Source organism: Leuciscus leuciscus (genome assembly GCF_965113295.1).
Source record: "Leuciscus leuciscus genome assembly, chromosome: 8".
NCBI lineage: Eukaryota > Metazoa > Chordata > Actinopteri > Cypriniformes > Leuciscidae > Leuciscus > Leuciscus leuciscus.
Genome location: NC_138732.1, coordinates 13,889,393 through 13,896,425, shown reverse-complemented (window position 1 = coordinate 13,896,425; position 7,033 = coordinate 13,889,393). Strand labels below are relative to the sequence as shown.

Here is a 7,033-nt window from a genome sequence, read left to right as displayed (position 1 = left end):
ACTTCAAGCAGTTATTGATGTTTGCAGACCGGAAAGAAAAATTGGTGGTTATTTTCGTCAGTTATGGCTTGTTAGATCTAGCAATTTGCCTGTTTTGAATCAGACACAGAGATATATAGTGTGTAGTGTTACATTTGAAGAGAGAGAGAGAGAGAGAGAGAGAGAGAGAGAGAGATTGTCTATTAACAATGAAGTGGGTTTAATTATTTCAAAATAGCTATGTAACCCCTTCGTTCCTGGGAAATTTAATGCAGTTGTGGCAGGGTAAAGGAGCTTGTTTATTGGTTTATTAGAGGATGGGGAGAGGACCAATGAGGTGAGAGCAGCGCGAGTATTTAAAGACCTTTATTTTGACATCTGTTTACGTGGCTTGCTGATTCCGGGCTTTCTCCCCCCTGGCATTTCCTGTCCCACTCCAGGTTATCTCCAGGTATGTTAAGGCTAGCAGTGTTTTGGTAATGGTGTGGATCGCTCTCTTGTAATCTGTATTATTTATAGTTTGATTTGTAGCATTACTGGTGGTGTAGGCATTGAATGGTGGCTGTATGCAGTCTCAGCTAACATAGCAAATGTGTGTGTGCTGGCCGGCGGACTGAACTGCGGCGGATTGAGTACCCATATATCGGGCATTTGGGCGGTGTTTATCTGTTCATCTAAACGTAAGTATCTCTTTCCCATTTTCCCTGGGGATTTCATAGACTTAATGTGTCCTGTTTGGTTAAAGGGAAAGAGATTTACTGCTCGTGCTAACGGTGTGTGAGTGTTGACTGGCAGATTGGTATGCGAGCATTGTGAGTAACCATACACGGAGCGCGTGAGTGACGTCATCTAAAATTGTAAGTAGCGTATTCCCTTCTTATTTCAGCTGTTATAGATCGAGTCTAACGTTTAGTGTTTTATGACTTAAAGGACACTTCCTCATCTGTAAACTCTATCTGGTGGGAGGACGTTAAGGAGATGCCGCTGCTGTTTTGCTTATGTGGTTTATTATTTTGATTCTTTATAGTTTCTTTTGTTTTTTTGGGGTTACAGTTGTTTTGTCTCATTGTGTGGTATTAACTTTGTAACTACGGCGTGTGAACTATCACTAGTAGTCATTATGTCTAGTGATTTTCCTTAACATTATTTCAGACTAATCCGGGTTTTCTTGTGTCATAATTCATTTATGTGTGGTGCTGGATTCTGTTCCGCCAACTAAGCACTGCTCCTCGTTAGCCTCACTTGTGAGGAGGTTGGAGTGCTTTTGATGTGACACCTTTGTGTATGTTATTGTGTGTTTTGGTATAAATGTTCTTTAATCAATTGACCATCTTTTGTGTGTCTCCAGGAGCCAGTGTAGTCGTGGTGGAGCAGGGGAGGCCGGTTGTCGTGATCTAGAGGCACGCATGTCACAGTGTGTGATTTACATTGACACGATTTCTTTGCAGTGCTTTGCAGTCTGATTTGGGGTGAGTTTAGGGAGGGTTGGATGACCTCTCGATTGCGCCCGGCCTGCCTTGTCCCTGAGAAACCTGGCTCTGAAGAGAAATGTTCTATACCATGTGATTTTAAGAATAAGTGTGATGTTTTAAATACAATAAAATATATTTTGTATTGTGACCCTGGTCTCACTGGTTTAAGTCTTTGCCCTCAGTGAGTAATACTTACCTGTGTGTCCTCCGTTGAGGTATTTCCCTGGTTCTCCACCAGGGTGGCGTAGTCTGGTACAAACTTATCGTGGTTTCTAAATCTCTTGCTTATAATAACGCCACATTTTGGCGTAGTCGGCAGGATTTACCTAGTAGGGCAGGGACTTTTAGGTGAGACTTGGGTGTAATTGTGTCTGTTTTGATTTTTTTTGTTTTTTTCCTATAGGCAAAACAGCAGTGTGCATACATCGCAAAACTGTATTACTTTTTCGTGGCTTTTTCTCTTTTAGGGTGAGTATAGTTGACGATCATGGAGGAGGAAATGCAGGAGTTGCGAGAGTTAGTGGCACAGTTGAGAGCAGACAATGATCGGTTGCGTCGTGAGAGTGAGCAGGTCCCAGGTGAGTTACCGGGCCCCAGCACTACTCCTGTTGTAGCCACTGCGGCTGTGTCAGGCCCTCCCCAGCCAGTGTCAATCGATACCGTGGTGCCGGAGCGTTTTGTTTTTGTCCCTAGGGACAGACGGTGTCCAAAATTTTGTGGCAGATCCGGCACCGGTATTGATGAGTGGGTGGAGGAGGCCGAGGCCTGCATGCGTGCTCGTTATTTATCAAAGATTGATAAAGCGTTCTTTCTTTTTGACCATTTGGAGGGTGAAGCACGGGAAGAGATTAGACATCGTCCTAGTGAGGACCGGGGAGATCCAGATAGGATTATTAGGATTTTGCGCGAGTTGTATGGTTGCTCTCAATCGTATGTGGCACTTCAAGAAGCTTTCTTCTCCAGGAGGCAACAGGAGGGGGAATCTCTGTTAGAGTTTTCCCTTGCTTTGATGTCTCTTCTGGAGAAGGTTAAACTGCAATCACCCAACGCTATCCCTAACGCTGAAATTGTGTTGCGTGACCAGTTTGTTGAGTATGTCGCTGATAGTGCTCTCCGCCGGGAACTTAAGCAGTTAGTTCGCCGCCAGCACACCGCTACTTTATTGGATGTACGTGGGGAAGCGATTAGATGGGAGCGGGAGGGGATGCCAGGGGGTGCGAGAGGTAGGAGTCAGTCAGTCCCGATGGCTTATGGCATTCAGTATGGAGTACAGGGAAATTCTCAGTCCGAGTTGCGGGAGTTACGTGAGATGTTAAAAACGCAGCAGTTACAGTTAGATCAACTCACTCAGAGTGTCGCAGGTATTCGCTACCCCCAACAAAGTCGTCGGCCTGGCCGTACGGATACATTACTCTGTCATCGGTGTCAGAGACCAGGCCATTTTGCCCGTGAATGTGATGGAGAACGCATCCACCCACCTCCGTTAAACCGTGGTGAGTCGCCTTCTATGAGGGCTGGGCGGACTGGCTCTCAACCGACGGAAAACTAGGTCCCACCGAACTGCAGAGTCACTGTTCGGATGGGGAAGGTCGTGACTCAGGGACTTCAGGCTCCCGGCCGCATTTAATGGCGTCGTGTCCTCATCTCGTTGTCGGTATGGGGGGGGTACAGGTGCCCTGTTTGATTGATACTGGCTCCATGGTGTCCACGATCACAGAAGGCTGTTTTTCGGAACAGTTTGCACCATGGGGCCAGGATCGTCTCAGGGCATGCCAGTGGTTACAACTCCATGCGGCTAACGGGTCATTGATACCATATGTGGGATATATTGAGCTGGACGTTGAGCTTTGTGGTCGGGTGATTCCGCGGTGTGGCGTATTGGTGGTCAGAGATCCTCCCGGTGGCATCGGTACTCGAGTACCTGGTATTCTGGGAATGAATGTGTTGAGCCGGTGCTATCGGGAGCTCTTTGGGCAGCATGGCCCTGGCCTATTTGATACACCGCCCGTGTCGGGGGCCTCTAACGCGGTGTTTCAGGCATTACAACACTGTCGCCAGGTAAGCTGTGTCCCTCAGGATGGCTATATGGGCAAGGTTCGTTTGCGGGGCCGTAGGGCGTGTCGTATTCCAGGCGGCACTATGAAAATTGTGGCCGCCACTTGCCCTGGATACCTTGCTGGGGAAACCGTGCTTTTTGAGCCACCAGAAACTGGGTTGGCAGCTGGTCTTTTGGCGTCATCAGCCTTAATCCAGGTGATACGAGGTACGGTTTACGTGCCAGTTATCAATGTAGGTGAGACGGATGCATTGCTCTTTCGGAACTCCATGCTGGGCACGGTACAACAGGTATATATTGTGAGCTTGCCCCGTGGTGTTTCAGAAGTCAAATCTGTGTCTGCGTCAATTAATCTTCAGATTCCTACGGTTCTTTCTTCAGTGCAGGAGCAAATCGAGAGTCTCGATTTGTCCATGTTGACTGTGACTGAACAAGAACAGGTTAGGTCTTTGCTGGTAAGGTTTCAGACAGTCTTCTCTGCGTACGAAGGTGATTTGGGATGTACTCAGCTTCTGTCTCATGATATTCCTCTAACAGATTCGGTCCCAGTTCGGCAACGGCACCGGCGGATTCCGCCATCAGAGTATGACGTGGTAAAAACGCACATCAACCAGTTGCTGGAAACGAGCATTATTAGAGAGAGCTGCAGCCCCTATGCCTCCCCCATTGTGTTGGCTAAAAAGAAGGACGGTTCATTGCGTATGTGTGTAGACTATCGCCAGCTGAATGCAAAGACTCGCAAAGATGCTTTTCCCCTCCCACGTATAGAGGAAACCTTGGACTCACTGACGGGGGCCCAGTGGTTTTCCACTATGGACCTCGCCAGTGGGTACAACCAGGTTCCTGTCACGGAGGAGGATAAATGTAAAACGGCTTTTTGTACCCCATTCGGCCTTTTTGAATGGAACCGAATGCCGTTTGGGCTCTGTAATGCCCCAGGCACCTTTCAGAGGCTGATGGAGAGGTTGTTTGGGGACCAGCAGTGTCAGTCCCTTTTGCTGTACTTGGACGACATAGTGGTGTTTTCCTCCTCCGTGACACAACACCTTGAGCGGCTGGAGGTTGTTTTAAGTCGGCTTGAGCGAGAAGGGTTGAAGGCCAAGTTAGCTAAGTGTGTGTTCTTCCAGCAGGAAGTAGGTTATCTGGGACACGTCATTTCAGCCAACGGGGTCTCGACCGATCCAAAAAAGGTAGAGGCAGTGAAGCAATGGCAGCGACCTGTGGGGGTGGCAGAGCTCCGTTCTTTCTTAGGGTTTGCCAGTTATTACAGACGGTTTGTAGAGGGGTTCGCCCGATTGGCGGCCCCACTGCACCGTTTGGTGGCTGAGTTTGCTGGCCGTAAGCCTAGAACTCGGACAGAGTTGAGTTTCCGCACGGCCTGGACAGAGCAGTGTCAGGGGAGCTTCGAGGAGTTGAAGAATAGGCTCACCTCTGCCCCTGTATTAGCATATGCTGACTTTTCCCTTCCCTTTATCCTGGAGGTAGATGCTAGCCATGGAGGCCTGGGGGCAGTTCTATCCCAGGAGCAGGGAGGGAGGGTCCGGCCTATAGCCTATGCTAGCCGCAGTCTTAGGCCCACTGAGCGTAACATGTCGAATTACAGCTCCATGAAGTTAGAGTTCTTGGCGCTCAAGTGGGCCATGACTGAGAAGTTTAGAGACTACTTGCTGGGGCAGAGGTGTGTCGTCTTCACGGATAACAACCCTCTCAGCCACCTGGCCACAGCCAAACTGGGGGCCACAGAGCAGCGTTGGGCAGCCCAATTGGCTGCCTTTGACTTCGAGCTGAGGTATCGTTCTGGGAGGTGCAACCGGAATGCGGATGCCCTTTCCAGACAGGGTCCCTCTAGTCCGGAGGAATTGGGACAGTTGCTGCCAGGGACAAATTTACCAGCCATGGTGAGGCAAGCTGGAGAAATAAAGGTGGGTTCTCAGGCAGTGGTTACTGCACTGCCGGCCTTGGCTGTAGATATGCAGTCATTACAGGAGAAGGACTCTGTCATTGGTGAACTGTTGCGGTTTTGGAGGCGTGGGGTTCCCCCTAACGCCGACGAGCGTCGGCAGTTGCCCAAGGCTGTGATAATCTTGTTGCGCCAATGGAGCAGGTTTTGTGAGCAGGATGGAGTACTGCACCGTCGTGTGTTCCGCTCTGATGGAGGAGAAGAGGCACTTCAAGTGGTGTTACCTTCATTGTTACACCATGAAGTGTTGATGTCACTTCACCAGGAGCATGGGCACCAAGGGGTGGAACGCACCACTGAGCTGGTGCGGCAGCGTTGCTATTGGCCGGGTCTGATGTCAGATGTGGCACAATGGTGTCGAGAATGTGAGCGATGCCAGGTCTCCAAAGATACCCAACTTCGTTCTAGTGGCTTTATGGGCCATTTGTTGGCTTCTAGGCCAAATGAGATATTGGCCATAGATTTCACTGTGTTAGAGCCAACTCGTTCAGGGCTGGAGAACGTGCTTGTTATGACCGACGTTTTTACGAAATACACCTGGGCGGTGCCCACACGAGACCAACGGGCAGAAACAGTGGCCCAAGTTCTGGTGCAGGAGTGGTTTTATAGGTTCGGTGTCCCTTGTCGGATTCATTCCGATCAGGGCCGGAACTTTGAGTCCTCCTTAGTACGACAGCTTTGTGCATTGTATAAGGTGGAAAAGTCTCGCACGACCCCTTACCATCCGTCCGGGAATGGACAGTGCGAACGGTTTAATAGGACGCTGCATAACCTTTTGCGTGCTCTGCCAGTCTCCAGGAAAATGGACTGGGCCTCATGCCTCCCACAGGTGCTATTTTGTTATAACACTACCCCACATCAGACGACTGGCGAATCCCCATACCTTTTAATGTTCGGACAGGAGCCAAGACTTCCGGTGGACTTCCTTTTGGGTAGAGTCCAGGAGGTTCGGGTTGGTAGTGTGCATGAGTGGATAAGGGAACATCAGACAAGGCTTCAGGTTGCTTTTGAAGGGGCACAGGGCCGACTTGAAGCTGCAGCCGGTCGCCGTAAAGCACAGCATGATGCTCACGTCCGTGATACACCACTGGGGGAGGGTCAGCTAGTTTATCTGCGTGAATATGGCGTTAGAGGTCGCCATAAAATTCAGGACCTGTGGAGCCCAGTGGTGTATCAGGTCGTAAGGGCACCCAAGGAGGGTGGGGTGGTATATACCATCGCACCCGTGGGCGACTTGGAAAAGGGTAGGTGTGTTCATCGTTCTGCGTTGAAGGCCAGAATCCGGCAAGATGGTTCGGGTCCAGCCCTAACACCTCCCCCGGAGTTGGAGGAAGAGGTACATTCAGCAGAAAATCCCTTTGAGGATGTTGACCTGCTGATGGAGATACCGGTGACCATCCCGGTACGTCAGGAGCTGGTCCCTCGTGTGCCGGTGTCTTTTGGAGCTTCTACTGCCCAGACTGGGCTGGCGGGGTCTGGAGAGGTGGCCCCGGTTGTTGATGGCCACGAAGTTCTCGACTCCGCCTCGAGTGTATCACCTGGGCCGGTTAGCTCGCTGGGGGTCCA

At 50.1% G+C, this 7,033-nt stretch overlaps 1 long non-coding RNA gene across 1 annotated transcript; it reads left to right on the top strand.

Moving 5' to 3' along the window:
* The first annotated feature begins 268 nt into the window (after positions 1-268).
* LOC309504941 lies at positions 269-2,022 on the top strand. The gene is made up of 3 exons (XR_014208233.1): positions 269-430; positions 499-836; positions 1,328-2,022. It is a non-coding gene; the product is annotated as an uncharacterized lncRNA (long non-coding RNA).
* Positions 2,023-7,033: the final 5,011 nt, after the last annotated feature.